The sequence below is a fragment of the Podarcis pityusensis genome, assembly GCF_964106645.2.
Source record: "Podarcis pityusensis genome assembly, chromosome: 2".
Taxonomy (NCBI): Eukaryota; Metazoa; Chordata; class Lepidosauria; order Squamata; family Lacertidae; genus Podarcis; species Podarcis pityusensis.
The window spans coordinates 45951633-45967967 of NC_138029.1; the positions used below are offsets into that span (position 1 = coordinate 45951633).

The 16335-nt window shown below is 42.1% G+C and overlaps 2 long non-coding RNA genes across 3 annotated transcripts in view; one reads left to right on the forward strand and one right to left on the reverse strand.

Annotated features, from left to right (window-relative positions):
• Nucleotides 1–2224: 2224 nt before the first annotated feature.
• Nucleotides 2225–11522, reverse strand: LOC308471379. 2 transcript variants are annotated; one of them, XR_013982934.1, is made up of 3 exons: nucleotides 10416–11522; nucleotides 4548–4696; nucleotides 2225–3803 (listed from the first exon to the last, which is right to left on the reverse strand). It is a non-coding gene; the product is annotated as an uncharacterized lncRNA (long non-coding RNA). The 2 variants fall into 2 exon arrangements; XR_013982935.1 differs by lacking the exon at nucleotides 10416–11522 and adding an exon at nucleotides 4934–5116.
• The window catches only part of LOC308471363, a 62023-nt gene continuing 51591 nt past the window's right edge, over nucleotides 5904–16335 (forward strand). The window contains exon 1 of the long non-coding RNA XR_013982917.1: nucleotides 5904–6000. This is a non-coding gene — a long non-coding RNA (uncharacterized lncRNA). The remainder of the gene's footprint in view (nucleotides 6001–16335) is intronic.

Here is a 16335-nt window from a genome sequence, read left to right on the forward strand (position 1 = left end):
ATGACAAATGATGCACTTTAAAGATCAATTACTCTAGATTGGGCCAATAGTTGTTTTGCCATCAAAATATAAATCAAACTCATGGTGAGTAATGCAGCCTCAATGTTCGTCCAGATAGTGCCATGATCTTTGAGAAATTGGTAGCACTGACTCTAGTTGAAAGAGACCAGTGAAAATATTTGACAGGTGGCAACTGAGTCTAAGGTCATAAAATATGTGGCACCCTGAGCATGAGATAAGCCAGCTGCTCCACACTCAACTTTCCCTTCTAGTACATCTGTTCTTCTTTTGTGGCCAATGCCTAGGCAATGTGGAGGAAGGCAGTTGGGGAGTGTAGATCTTACAAGAGAGGGCTCACCCACAGGGTCTTTGACCAAATAGAATGTAAGCATTTATCAGGTGCATTTTCATAATTATCGCCTTGGTAATTATTCTCCCAACAACAAAAACATTGCATGACCATGATGTAGTTGTCCCTTATTTGTTCTTTCAACACAGTATTTGCTTCTCTTGTGGAATTAGATGTGTTTGTGTGTGTGTAAGAGAAAAGTCAATGCATACTGTGCCAGCAAGAGAGATCCATACATGGAATGAGATGAACTTTCATGATTTGCATATCCTTTGATGGTTGAAGAGGTACTTGTGCAAACTCATTCTGCGTGCATGATTTATTTGAAATTAGAGTCCAGCAGATTGACCAGGAGATACAATCTATTTAGTTCTTATGTTAGCAATATCCACAAGGTGGAATTCTTATATCAATCTTGTAATGTTCCACGTGAAGATGCTTTTAAGAATTCTGGCGTTCCTTGTATGCAGGTTACAGACGAAAGACTTAGAAGTTTAGTTTTGTTCCACCCAGCATCAAGTACTATGCATGTCCACCCTCTGAATGACACTGCTGATTGGGAATGGGGAACAAACAGGGAGAGGGATTGATGCAAAGCCCACCAAGGTCTTGGGTGCTGCTATGTATGCATCCTGAATACTTGAGCATCCCATGTGGCCATTGGACTTCCTACGAAGCCTAAGCATCTTGGATGTGTGGGATTTGCCAAACGTGTACAGGAGCATCTGAAGTAGGGTGGCCACTTACACATCAACAAAAAGGGCAAAAGACACAATTGCATGTGGTAATTTTTATGTACTAGAGGTGCAAATTTAGAAATAATTTCTATAATTTACATATAGCCACAATACATCTCACTAGCTCAGCCTGGGTGCTTGATCAGTCTGCTAATGTTCATTGTCAGCTTTAAAGCCCCTGTTCTCCTTTCCGAGGAATCTTTTCTTCAGATTGGACTTAGACTAGGTAGCCCATCAAACAGAAGACTCATTTGAACAGAGGACTAACAGCCCTTCAAATCAGAAGCCTGGCATCTGTGATATACAGCATGTGGCCATCCTAAACAGACGCCCTTCTTGGCTGGTCCATGTGCAGCAAGGAAGAGGGAGAAGACTTTGTTTGATCTCAGAGGAGTAGAATGCTCAAGGAGATATTTAGGGACCCTTTTCCGGATGTGCAGATTTTACACAAAATACGAAAAAGGGAGGAATATAAAAGACCCTCAGATGTGAAGGAAAGATCCAAATGAATCTGGAATCTTGAAAATCTCCAGAGTTGACACAAATCAGTAGTGCTGAGAAGGCTTAAGCACGAATTTGGCAGAGAATGAATTTGCATCACCCAAGTGGTTTGCAGCATTCTTTCCACAGATATTTATTACACCTTCACTCTACCCTGTTGGCATTCCAATGTGTTAAAAACAAACAAACAAACAAACAAACTACTAAACTTCACCAAAGTATGATATAGCACTCCTCTTACAAATCATTCATGTCATTTATATTTTGAGTTCAATAATATAATAGGCTTGATTTGCTCCTTTTTAATGCTGCAAATCAACATTCTTGATGAATATTTATTTATTCTCTTCACAAACTTTAATAAATCCTGTGATTAATCCATTAGTTTGAGCTGGCCTTTGCCTCACTTTCACACCTCACTAGGCATATTTTCATTTTTCATTTTTCTTTCTCTTGTCTCTTCTGATGTGCCACAAACACACTATGTGACATTCATACTGAGCAGGGGTCTAAATAATATGGACCAACTGGGCAATTCGCTCTTCAGTATATTTTAGAAATTAAATAATGCACAAGTGCACATATTTGTGTGCATCTATGTCTTTTGCAGTGATCCTAGATTTGTTTGCCATGCATTTACAGTTTTGCTAGGCATTTGTAAAAGATAGTTTTCTCAAGATCAAAGGGAACAGAAAGGAATAAAAACTTCCAGAAAAAAGATGTATGATTACAAACTGCCCTTTACTATACTTTCAGATCACCTCATCAAGAAAAAACAGAATCACTTGTGTAGTCCCTGAGTACCTATATGCGTCTAACTTCCTCTGATTAATCATAATCAGGATTATTGATTTCAAAGGAAAAGGAGGAGGGGGGAAATCACAAGATCCAGTAGCATGTTACCGGTCAACATGTGAGGCCTACAGCAAAATGTTTCATACCAAGCTGTGCCCATGTGCATATGTTGTTGAAGTGAATGATATCTCTAGACCTAAGATGCACACAAAGAAACATACAGTCAAGTAAGCATGCCTATGATTGGCTGGGTCCATCTTCTTCTCTTTCTCCTTATTTTGACATTTATTTGCCACCTGTGCATGGGCATGGAAATCAGGGGACTCTGGGGCACCCAACCTAGTTATTAACTTAGGGTCACAATATTTATTTTTTTATTTGTGTTAGGACAGGCTTCCTCAGACTCGGCCCTCCAGATGTTTTGAGACTACAGTTCCCATCATCCCTGACCACTGGTCTTGCTAGCTAGGGATCATGGGAGTTGTAGGCCAAAAACATCTGGAGGGCTGAGTTTGAGGAAGCCTGTGTTAGGATAACAAAAAGCAGCAGACCTTTATTTCATTTTTAGGAAATCAACTTTCAATTTCTTGTTATTTTATTCAAAAAAATTACACACACAGAAACACCATTGCTACAGTAGACCAGGATACCTCATATTGGCTGGTGTTGTTGCTGCTGTTGCTGTTGCTGTGTGTTTGTTTCATTTACTCTTGGCCTGGGTGCTTAACGCTGTGACAATCCGCAATTCAATGTAATGCGTTGGGTGTGCCATATCATCTGTCAAGACTTATCTTCTCAAGCCACATTTCTACCCATGCCTGTCCAGGACAAGTGCCTTCTTCCTGGGACAAGGGAGGCAGCCTGGCTGCCCATGGTCCTCCTGCAGCTCACATCCATGTGGCCTGTGCATGCAGGGCAGCCAAATGATGCTCTGTTGAGATGCCCTGTTGAGATGCCACCATTCTGTTTCCCTCTGGTGTGTTCTCCACGGCAACATTGTGGGGCTGAGAGAAGAGGTTCCCAGAAGAGAACGATCCATGGTCAGTGGGAATCCAGCATTGTCAGTGCAAAACAGAAAAGCTGCTTTCATCACTTCCCCCTGACATGCTCTGTATCTCACTATTGCCTCTACCAAGACTGAATGGAAGATAACCACAGCCCTGCCCCACGGGCCCAGATCATGATCCTGCAACAAACTGAGGTACCCACTTCAGGTATTGAAACTGGGGGAGTTTCACTTTGGGAAGCAGAGTGAGGTATCCATTTCAGGTGTCCATTATAGGGGAGGCATTCTTGCTGAACTTGGGAGAGGTTTTTATAATATTATGAATTCCAGCTGACCTTGATATTCCCCCGAATCTGCTGATACTTCTCTCTTGTTCATGGGCGGTGCTATTTTGGTTACATCAGCAATTCTCTCCCTGCAGATTGAAAACAGGAGGGATTATTTTTACTGCAGAAATCTGGTTGACAATCGCATACAAATACCACAAGCACAGTCTCTGGGATTGTTTTTATTGCTTTCCCACTTGTTAGTTGCTGGGCTCCTTTAGGAAGAAGTTGTTGTTGTTGTTTAGTCGTTTAGTCGTGTCCGACTCTTTGCGTGGGGTATTAATTAATTAATTAATACTCAGGCTAGAGCCCAGAGTCACAGTAGCCTAGAAAGCTGATGGGTATTCTAGAGTGCCTGGTGTTAGTACAAGCTTGTTCAAGCATCTTTTCCAGGAATGGAAGATTGGGAAGAGAGCAATTGGTAACTAGCTGCTACAGTTTTAAGGCAATCCAGGAACCTGACTTTCCTGAATGAGGAATTAATAACTGAGCAAGCATCCAATTTCTCCTGATCTGCCTACACTATGAGCATGCAACTGTTTCATCCTTCTCCTTACATAACATAACATAAAAATGTATTGATGTTATAGTTTATTAACTTTGTGGGTCGTGCTATGTAAAACAGCTTTTTGGTTGCTTTTAGGCTTTTGAAGGACTTTACAGTTTAGTTCTTCCTTATAATGAGGAATAACATTTATCTTTTAATCATGCTCTGTATGTTAAAAAGAAACGAAAAAACCCTTTAAACCGGCTCCTTACACAGTGTTTGTTTGCAGGCTTCACACCCACATCTATGAAACAATGACAGCCGTTTGAAGAAAAAAGCAGCATACTTTTTTATCTTGTGTAGGAGTCTTCCACAGGTAATTGGAGAATTTCCAAATGTTTCTGTATTGTGACTTTGCAGCAGATCCACCACTTATTTGTGGGTGCTATACTTCAGAGTCCCTAATCAACAGTTGTTAGGGTGGCCACTTGCACGCTGTCAAAAAAAAGAGAACAAAAGAGGGCACAGAATGACAGCTCGTATGTGCTGATTTATCCAGATGGATGCAAATTTACAAATAACTGCTATAATTTTAAAAGAGAAGAAATACAATGCATTTCACCATACTGGCAGAGGCTGTAGCCTGGTGACCTGCGAGCCAGTTCAGTCTGCGGTCCAGGTGCTGTTAAGAGGAAACTTTAAGGCCCTGTTCTCCCTCTGTATGGCTCTTACCTTTAACAGACGTGCCAATGGGGTGGCACAGGCAAGGCAGAGTAGCGTGTCTCTTTTCCTGTTGGCGAGTGTCACTGCTGTTTACAGAGAGGGGAAAGTGGAAGGTGCAGTGAGCTGGGTGGGACAAAGGAGCAGCACATTGTCTCTTTCGTGCCAGCACCACACTGAACTCTGCACTCTTCACCCCTCCCTCATCTGTTTCCACATAGGAGTTGCAGAGGAAAGGGGGAAATTGGCAAAAGTCGTTCTCTCATCCTGCTGCATTCACAAAACCCTTCACTGGATCAAAGAGTGGTGGAAGGACAGTGCTGGATATAGTCCAATATTACTCTGATCTTTTCTCCTTTGCTGCTGTTGGGGATGACAAAGACTCTCCTCCCTGGAAGAGAGGGGAGTGGTTGTGGGCGGGAGCCCGAGCACCACCCCTAGCAGGGGGCGGTTGCCCCCTGCCTCCACCTCACCTGGCTGGCGCCCACGCCCCCTCTGCAGGCATCCAACCAGGTGCCTCAGAGGGGGCGTGTTCAGCAGCCTTATGCTGCGGTGCCAGCCTCTCCCTGGCCTCATTCTTCGCCGTCGTCGCCTTATTGGCTCGGGTGGCGGTTAGGCATTGGAATAATGTGTTGTGGTGTGTCGAAGGGCTAGGTGTGGCCATCGCCTATGCCTTCAATTTTTGGGTATTCCGTTAAAGGAATCTGGCGGTCGTGTGTTCTGTCCGATGCCTGCTTGGCGGGAGGCCATGGCACGACCCTCGGTGACATCAGGGGGGAGCCTATAGTTGGATTAGCATCAACAGGCTCCACCTACTGGTGAATAAACCCACGTGTTTTAGAGATCCAATGCCTAAGCCAATACCTTTTCACTGCTGTAATCAATAAAGTTGTGGCCTTTCCATGCCCATTAACCTTATATCACGTGTCCTTGTGTATTCATTTCACATCGCGGGGGTCGGGTCCTCGAACCACAAGTGACACCAGAACCTTACAACAAAATAACAAGTCTCTGTATTCCTGTTCCCCATCTAAACTGGTGATTCCATCCAGAACATATTGGCCAGTGATTTTGTAGAGGTAAGGATATTTTGCTTGTTAAAATGAACGTAGGCCTCATATTGCTCATATTGGACTTTTATTCTATAACCAGCAAAATGATTGTTGTTCAGATAGGCTGCAGTTACTTTCTGTTATGAAAGTCAATGGAAATCTGCTGTCCTGGTGCTAAGTGTTGAGGGACAACTTTAAGGCTCCTGCTAGTCGGACCAGGCAGCCTGTCAAGTAGACTTTCAAATAGAGGACTGTCTTCATGTACTTTGGCCTTAGGTTCCCTGAATCAAGCCCCAACAAGGAAGTGAAATAGGGAAGGAACAATCTCTATGGAGCAGGTTCTTTGCAGAAATGAGTGGAGGAGACAAGGCATCTGTTCTCCTCACAGAGCTGAAGTTCTCAGAATGGTTTAACAATAAGTCCCTCTTCCCAGGGAACTCTGGAAATTGTAGGTCTGTGGGGATAATGGGGGTCTTTTAACAACTTGCAGAACCCTTAACAAACTGCTGCTCCCATGATTCTTTGCAGGAAGCCATGACTGTTTAAAGTGGTATAATACTGCTTCAAGTGTATAGTGCAGATGGAGTCTAAGCCAGCAACTATTTTTCGCACGTATGATGCTTTGCAACTTGAAAATTCTTTTAAGTCATAAGAAATGTGTGATAATTTTCCAAGTGTCGTCTCTAATCTTTTGGTTTTTGTTTTAGCCTGGTACTATCACAATCTGAAGCCTTGTTCATATAGCACTATCTTACTTTTACTAGGGTGATGATTATGTGAGGGATACAATTCTATGAATCTATGACTGCTTCCTGAGTTAAGTATTGTTTCCTGTTCACCTGCTCAGCAAAGTTCCTACCTAGCTTCCTGCTTGTGCAGAATCCCTTTTCCAAATGCTTATCCAGACATAAGCATGTGACAATAAAAACCTGTTCCCTTGGTAACTGTGTCAGTTTTGCTCTACCCGCAACACCTTTTAATTGCCTAACTGGCATGGGTGCTATCGTTTTCTCCTTAACTCTATAAATAGAGAGGGTCTTTAAAATTGCTTAAAATGGTAGGCTGCTCAGAAAATGTTGTAGCAATGTTGGAAACATTTCTCCAATGTAATTTTTCTGCCACTCAGTCCTCCTGTGGACATAGTCAGGAGTAGCTTAATTCATTGCCGCCACCAACATTTATAAATAGACCAATGCAGCAAGTGCCATCATTATCTAGCAGGTGCACTGCAATTCAGGGAATGTTTAAAAATACTCAAGAGGCATTTTAAAGAGAGACTCTGTGTACATTTCCATTCAGGAGCCATTTTAAACTTCTGGGGTGCAACCATGCAAATTATAATGGAAAAGCGGGAGAAACTTGGAGGGGCAGGTGTGAGATGATGGTAGATTGATGAAGATAAAGGTGGAAGGGTGGGAATGTGAACAGAGAGGATGGGGAAATGTGTACAGAGAAGACAGGAAGGTGATCTCCACACCAAACTCCTGAAGCTTATATGATTAACAAATTAATTCACTCCCTAAAGGTAAAGGTAAAGGGACCCCTGACCATTAGGTTCAGTCGTGGCCGACTCTGGGGTTGCGGCGCTCATCTCACTTTATTGGCCGAGGGAGCCAGTGTACAGCTTCCAGGTCATGTGGCCAGCATGACTAGGCCGCTTCTGGTGAACCAGAGCAGTGCATGGAAACGCTGTTTACCTTCCTGCCGGAGTGGTACTTATTTATCTATGTGCACTTTGACGTGCTTTTGAATTGCTAGGTTGGCAGGAGCTGGGACCGAGCAACAGGAGCTCACCCTGTCACAGGGATTCGAACCGCCGACCTTCTGATCGGCAAGTCCTAGGGTCTGTGGTTTAACCCACAGCGCCACCTGCATCCCTAATTCACTCCCTACATAGCCCTAATACCACCAGTTTACAGGCAACTCCCCATTTATGTACATTCTATTTACACATGACTGGGCACATGCATGGTGCCCGGTACCTGGAAATGTGAGCACCTGGTCAGCCAAGCCCCAAAGGAAAGCACAGCTTCCTCAGTTGAGATGTGGGAAAGCTTCTTCCTACAGGCAACTCCCCATTCTATGCCATTTCACTAATGCTTGTGGGGGTTCATAACGTAGCCCCCATGTAATTGGGGAGTTACCTGTGAAGTGTAGGTGGATTCAGGCATGACCCAAGACTGAGATTCAGCTCAGAAAGGATTTATTGGAACATCAGGAACAAGAACAAGAATGACAAACAGGGGCACTTGGCCCAGTTTATATACCTTAAGCCGGCCCAGACAAAACACACACACTGTCTGCAATAGGTTGCCTTAATGCTGCAATTAGCGAATCACAACACTGGCCCTATATCAGCAGGGATTGGCAGCCTGCCAGCTACTAACAATGTCGCTAGAGGGTCATAACAGCCCGTATAGTGTAAGCAACCGACAAGCTAATATACTCAAACTTCAGTAACTTTTCCGTTATTTCCTAAAATTTATACACTGCATGGTTGTAAAAGGCCTCAAAGCAGTATCTGTGTAAATGAACACCATACATGTAACATGAGTACTGCACAGAAAATAAATAAATAATATTATATTTTATTACTTCACTGACTTTACTCACAGGACTTGCATATGTGTTATACGTGTAACTTATAACAGTTATAAGAACTGGCAAAAGAGCTTCTTCTGTAATGGTGAAATAAAAAATTTCCACATTGAGGATATGTTTGAAATCTATTTGTAGACTAAAGCTCACACATCTTTCCATGGGTAATATCCCTTGGTTCTCACTTTGCACATTGCAGTGGAAGTGCAAGTCATCCACATATCCTGATATGTGCAGCTTTACAGCAGTAACGAAATATGAACTCTATGGATGTTTAGAAGCCAGTATATAGCACTAGTGGTTCTACTTAGTATCTTTGTTCTGCAGCCTAGTGAATCCAATAGGAAATATTTAAAGAAAACCTGGAAAGTTGCCCATTCATGAGCAGTTCTACCTTTGCCTGTTGGGACTCTTTGGTTGCAATCCTATGCACACTTAAAGTCACTTCTAGGAGCATAGGATTGCACTGTTTTGAGGAGCTCAATCTGCAGATGCTCTATTTGCCAAGGGAGCTTCAGTGATAATGTACAACTGCACAAATATAAGGGGGAAAGGTATATACTGTAGATAAAGGTTCACATTTGTTTTTCTTTAACAAGGCAGCTGAACTGCAAAATGTTGAAAGGATCACTGGCTTTTGCCCCTTGGGAAGAGGAGGTATTCAATTACAATCCACTGTTTTCTAAATGGGCATTACTCCGACCCTTTCCTACCATGGATCAGCAAATTTAACAATTAACTCTAGCATGGCAGCATTCCAATTGGGTTAAATACAAAGGTCACTGCACTGTGGGTTAAAGGTAAATGAAGTTATAATTGGCTCTAATTGGTGTTCCCATAAGCTTCACTTGATAAAATAGAAAATGGCCTTCTGAAACCAGAGAAAACTGAAAAAAGATCTTTCTTGAAGCCAAAACTGGAGTCAAGAAGAAAAGTATAAGAGAAACACATAAACACACATAGTTATACCAAATTTTACAAACAAAGAAAAAATGATTAACACAAATAGCATACGGTAGAAATATCAGCTTGGTATTACACTCTTTGGAAATAGATTAGAACTTGAATTGCAAATGGACTCCTTGAGTCCAACCTTTTGCATGTTTCTACAACTGTTCCAGCATCTTCATGTCATGCTTGCAGACATCTTTATAACACAGAGTTAGTGCGCCAACAGGCCTGGTACCTGAAGCCAGCTCCCTGTAAATCACATCCTTAGGGATCCTGCCATCTTCCATTCTGTGTATATGAAAAAGCCAACATAGATGTCACTAAGACAAAGTGTGAACATGCTGGGGATGTGTGCTTGGAAAAGTACATCTTTCTTTGAGACTCTGTCCTGCCGTGTGGTGCCCAAAATCTTCCTGAGACATATGGAAGGCATCGAGGCATCGCTCCTGATGGTTATAAGTTGTTCATGACTCACTTCCATAAAGCAGCGTGTTCAACACACAAGCCTGGGGGACCTTCATCTTAGTGTTGCCATTGCCATAGCTGCCCTGCCAATACATTTGTCCAGCTCAGCATCAGAGAGGTTGCTGGTTATGGTGTCCATGTGCATTCACACTGAGATTTGTGTGTATCTATATGAAGGCAAACGGCATCCCAGATGGCAAGACTGATGAGTGAATCATTATTGTATGTCTTTCAACTATGGTGTGAAGATGGAAGAAATGCTAGCTCACCCCATGAGGGAAAAATCTTCTGCATCTCCATCCTGTTTTAGAGTTGTTGCTGTTTTGAAAATAATATTCATTTGTGCTATATATTTTTATATTCTGCATTCTTCTACCCACCCACTACAAGAACAATGCAATGGGATAAAAAAAAATCCCTGTACTTACAAGAAGCAGACAAGTTACAGTCCTTACATTAAGAGTGGGGAAACTTTTGCAACCTGAGAGCCACATTCTCTTCTAGGTAACCTTCCAGGCATCACATGACAGTGGCGGGCAAGGCCAAAGGCCAAAGTAGGCTCCTCAGATACCCTCCTGATAAGTGTAGAAAGTCTCCATTAGATTATTTAAAGACACACACAAAAAGGGCCGATCAAATGGGGTGAACTTAGATGAGTCTTCAGTGGGAAGATAAAATTAGGAACTGGCATATTTGTTGGTTAAAATCCACAGAAAGGGCTGCCAGTCTGTACTGTTGAAACACTATATTTCTGAAAATGACTGAGTGGAAATTGAAACTCTTTCCTGCCAGATATCAAGCTTTGTGTTGAGCTAGTGTACTGCAGTCCTCCTGAATCGATGAACTTGTATTGGCCTGCAATTATGGAAAGAACAATGTATCTGTAGCTATTGTCTTAGCAATAGTTTGGCAATTCTAAAGTTAGTAAAGGCACAATTGCAAACAATTCCAGGAGAAAGAAAAATGGGAGACATTTTTAAAAGCCAATATGACTGCACAACAGGCATAACAAGGAACTACACACACACACACACACACACACACACACACACATTTAAGAAAAGGAAGGAAGGAGAACTTGCCAAAGTCCAATATAGATGAGCAGCGCAGACTTCTGGGACCATGTCAGGAAAGCTAATCAGGATCATGCTGAGAGCAACAAAAGCATCTTTTTCAGATATGTTCAGAAGAAGAGGAAGGAAATGATAGGCTCACTGTTCAATAATTAATGTGCAATTTTAATGTATGACAAAGAAAGGCAGAACTGCTTAATTCCTGTTTTTGCCCCTTCTCCTGAAAAGGGAACTGTGGTCAAATCCACACTATACAGTTAAAGCAGTTTCTTTGAGGGAAGCCGCCATGACTACGCTTTCTTGAAGGATACACTGTACCCTTTTTTGTATTCATTTACTCCAAAAGCCTGTCCTCCACTGATTTAAAAGCCAATAAGGTGTTCTTTGGGTTAAATGTCTATTAGGGGGGGGAAACATACTACATTATTATCATATCAGTATCAACCGCCTCAGCTTTAGAGTGCAAAATTACCGGCTGTGCAAGTGCATTCACAGGTGCAGTAAAGACAAGCTGTGTTGTCTTCGGAGATTTAATTGCTAAAGAGGGGCTGAACTCCCAAGCACGGCAACTCTAGCAACTTACATTTACATTTTCTTTTTAATCAAGCACTTTCCAAAAGGAAAGGAAAGAAATTGGGTGCAAAACGAGGATACCGATTTGCCAAACACAAGGGCACTTCCACATACAGTATCTGAAAGGCAGTATAGAGTGAGTTGTGAGGCAACGTGGGCAACCCCCACATCCCCAGACGCCTGCCTGCTCAAAGCACATGGGATAGAGTTCTATGCATGTTTCAACGCACATGCATAGAGTTCTTCCACATCAGGAAGGAATTTGATTGGGCCAGGATCCCTCCTCATCTGTGTTCTATGCACACACAGGCTTAACTCCTCCTTGCTCTCTCAGAACACACAAATGTCAGAGGAGTTTGGCTGCCAGTACAACCCATTTATCCCTTCTTTCATTGCATGGATGGGATTAGGTGAACTACACTATGAAACAGAGATTGCCCCTTATAAATAGGGATAGTTGACATGTGACTCCTCTTTGGCCACATACACACCATACATTTAAAACACTATTATTCTTATTTTCCATATAATTTCTATTGAAGTTTTAAAATTACAAGAAAATGGAAAAAAAAAAAATTGCAGAAGGAAAATAAGAAAGAGAAAACAGAGATAAGATACCAGGGGTGGGGGAACACACTGCAGCCCCAATGCAGACATGGAACATGAGTACAGCAGAATTTTATTGAGGTTGAACAAATACTTGTAGATATTTGGAAAAGAAAATACCACAGTAATTACCAATCTGTTGGATGCAAGGTGGGTCAAACAAAAATGTTACTCTTAATTCCCTTGCTTTCTTATTATGTGAAGACCATCTAAATAGAGATATAATAAGAATAAAATTTAAGATATATTAAAAGAGCATGGGTGTGCTGTATCTTCTTGGCTGTATTTTCCTCTAGCTCATACTTCAGCATAAGCTGGATAAAATATCCATCTTTATTAATAAATGATATGAAATTGAACCATCTTTTTTTACTAGACCCCCACAGAGACTTTCAGTTTGAGGGAATATGGGTCTCCTAACAACTCTCAGCACCGCTGACAAACTTCACTTCCTGTAATTCTTGTGGGGGAGCTTTGTCTGTTTAAAGAGGTATGAATGTGACCTTTCTCTTGTCCTATTTCCAACTTGGGCTATTGCTGATGCAGAGCAGATCCTAAAGGAAAGTCCTTTCCTAAGCTTGGTAGAGTGCCACTGAAACATTGGATAAAACTCCATTCCAAATCCTTCATAAACGTATTAAACCCAAGATAAAGCTAATTGGGTACATTGTCTGAAACTCTTGATTCTTGTTCCTAGCCATTCTTCAGGTTCAAAGGCACATATTGATTCTGCCTGATCTCAAAAGTTAACAAAATTACGGTAAAAAGCAATGATACCAAGTTAGTGTGATACTAGAATTCAATTTCTTCACTTTATCCTGCCCACTAATCAGCAAAAACTTTATTTTTTGCCTGAATGACTTTTCAAGGCTAAGAATTAAGAACATAAACTTTCTTCCATCATTGCCTATGGCAAAAACATTGCAGGGTTTATGAACTGAAATCTTTGCAAGCAATATATATGGAGCAATGATTGGTATATTGGATCTGCTGTAGCCGTTTACTCAAAGCATGGGTCAGAAACCACACAATGTATTTTTCTCATGCTGTGTATGTTTTAGGCACAACTCATTCTGGTACCCTTTCCCCCTCAAATTCTACAAATCTATCTACATCTACATCTATGTAAGACTCAGGAACTAACTTCAGAAGCTCTGTAACTGAGCTCTGCCTGTCATTGGCTCAGGCTTCAGCTCCTAATGGCTTCCATTCTTCCATGCTACCAGTTCCAATGGGCATTAGCTACTACTGTGTCTCTGAATATCAGTTTCTGGAGAATGAAAGTGGGGAGAGTGGTTTCGCACTCATGTCCAGCTTGTGGGCTTCCCATGGGCATCTGGTTGGCCACTGTGAAAATGGGATGCTGGACGTAGAGTGGATGAGCCTCTGGTCTGATCCAGCAGTGCTCATTATGCATTCAAAAGGAGTGATTCTGTTCTAAAGCAGAACTGGTCCAACTGAAGAAGGTTGAAACAAAAAGTTGCTTGGTTAGATAGTCCCCTAGTCAAGGGCAATCAATGAGATTTGTGCAAAACAAGGAGTTAAAAATTAGTTACATGTATCACCTGGCTTGCTTGCTCCACTGCATCCAACTATTATTGATTATTTTTGCAAACGAATGTACCACTTGAGTAAAATAGTGCCTGCACCATCAAGCTCATTTCTATGTGATCTGTCACTGAAAATGGCCAAGATCATGCCTATTCAAAATCTGATTTTCATAATGAGGCAAAGCTCTGAGTAATTCTAGTTTTGCATGGTACTTCCTTGGGGATTCAAAATGACCGTCTGTAATCCCCACCCCTTTATAGAATAGGAAAGTCCCCCCCTCTCAGAGGTTTCTGGAGTTTCACAGTCCCCCCCCCCTTTTCTGACACCAGCATTTTGTGGTCTTTTCCTCCCCCACATTTCACACGATGTGACATTCCTGCCTGAAATACAAACTGAACTCAGCAGATCGTTTTGGACATGGGCTGGCACCAAGCATATTGGCAACACTGACAACGAGGGGTAAACTTAATAGGGAAAGACTTTCAATGACTTCCCTAAATATGTATCTTTTATACAGACAAAATGAAGAGGAGACAGAAAATAATAGTGTGATGGCAAAACATCCCCAGGCACATAAAAAGCAAGCTCTGTGCTTGCTCAACTATGTCAGTGTGGAAATGTTTATAAGAAGGGGGACAATAACAGCCTACATCATGCTCTTGGCATTTTGGACATGCTCTAAACCCGGTGGAGGTTGGTGCCCATTGGAACTAGTAGGGAGGGAGGCAGGGAGCCCAACAGTAGGGGGTGCCAAAACCAATGACAGGCAGAGCCAACAAATTCTAGTCTTGCTCCCAACCTCTTCCCTGCTGAGTTCTAGAAGGGGCAGTGCTGAGGCTGAGGAGCAGGAGGAAGCTGACAGCCAATTCACCCCCTAGACTGGTTGTAAGGTTGGTATCCACCAAATTTTACTCAGGAGTAGGCCAGGGCTTTTTTCACTCCCTCTGTGTGTGTACTCAAAAGGGCACTTTAACCATGCAAACTGGTGTTGTTAATCTTCATTTTATTTATTTAAATAAATAACACATTGAAACGTATTTTAATAGTAAATTATTGTATCTTAAAACACCTGTCATTTAACATGTAATTAAAAATGTCCATGACATTTCCCCCCCTTTTACAAAATTCCAATCAGCATAAATCTCTGCAACAGGCTGGCATTGTCCCCTGTCCCTGTCTAAAAGAATGGGGACAATGGCAGGCCAGGGATCATAATAGGCTGCACCAATCCCATTTAGGGCTATTTTAGCTCAGCTTAGCTTAGTTTAGCTTATTTTAGTTTATATTTCTATACCACTTTATATTTTTACCAAAAAAAATCTCCAAGTGGTTTACAACACATTAAAACATCAAATAAAACAATCCAGAACACAATATTATTGAAGGGAGTCAAATAAGTATGCATTCAAAGTAACATACTTAACAAGAAAATAAAATATTATCAAAACCATAGAACATATCTGCTGCTGCTAATCCTGCCAATGGTGGTTCGTGTTGGCCGGTGGCTATGGAAATTCAGGCTCAACAACCTGGACCAGCAGTAAGCGACAGCCAAAATGGCCTCTGGCCTCTTCAGCAGCCTCAGCTTCTGTTGCTGGTCCTTCCAGGCCAGACAGAAAAAGGCCTTCAAGACTGTGAGCGGGTCTTCCAGGACTCATAGTCAAGATGGCTTGTATTACCAAGTCACCTGGTGTTTGCTGGTACAGAACTTAAGTCCTGCCTTTAGGTGCTCAAATGTTTAGCTGTTTTTACCAGTTTGTGCTGTTGTACTGGTTCATGTGTCACCCATTATAAGTTTATGCAGAGACACAGTTCTTTCAGTTTGCAACCAGTGTGGTGAAAGAACTGCGACTGCTGCCATAAGTTTTTGCACTGTGCCAGAAATTATGAGCAACAGCTGGCGAAGATGCACAGATATTGAACATCCTAAATCACTCCTGTGTGGAAGATGGGGCACTTCAGAAATTATTTACTATTGCTCATATGCTTCCTTCCTTAGTTAGATTTAAAGGTGCTAACATAAATTTCCAGACCAAAGGGAAGATATTGTTCCCCTCCCCCAGCTTGTTGACTTCTACATATTTTTTATAGAATGTACAATAAGGTGGAGAGCTTTTAAGTGGATTAGGACCCAGGAGACCAGGATTTAATTTGCCATGAAACTCATGGAGAGATCCTGGGTCAATCGCTGTCTCTCAGCCTAACTAGAGGGTTGATGTAAAGAGAACATGGTGAGAGGAAGAGCCACGAGTGCCACAATGAGCTTCTTGGAAGCAAGGAATTTAATCTAATAGTGAATGCCTAATATATCCAGACTAATTGGTTTTGTCCCTTGGTTTTGCCTACCTCATAGCAATTGTCACAACTTTTGCAGTTTAGGCTTTGGATACATTTTAGTCTTTGGTGGAGTTTCTGCCTGCCCTTCCAGACTGCAGGAGTATCCCATTAAAGTTGCTCCTGTCCAGGCACCCAGGCAGGGGCAAAGGCCATAGCATTCCTCAAGGCAGCAGTCCCATGAAGGCTTTCCTCCTTGTCCTAGCACCCT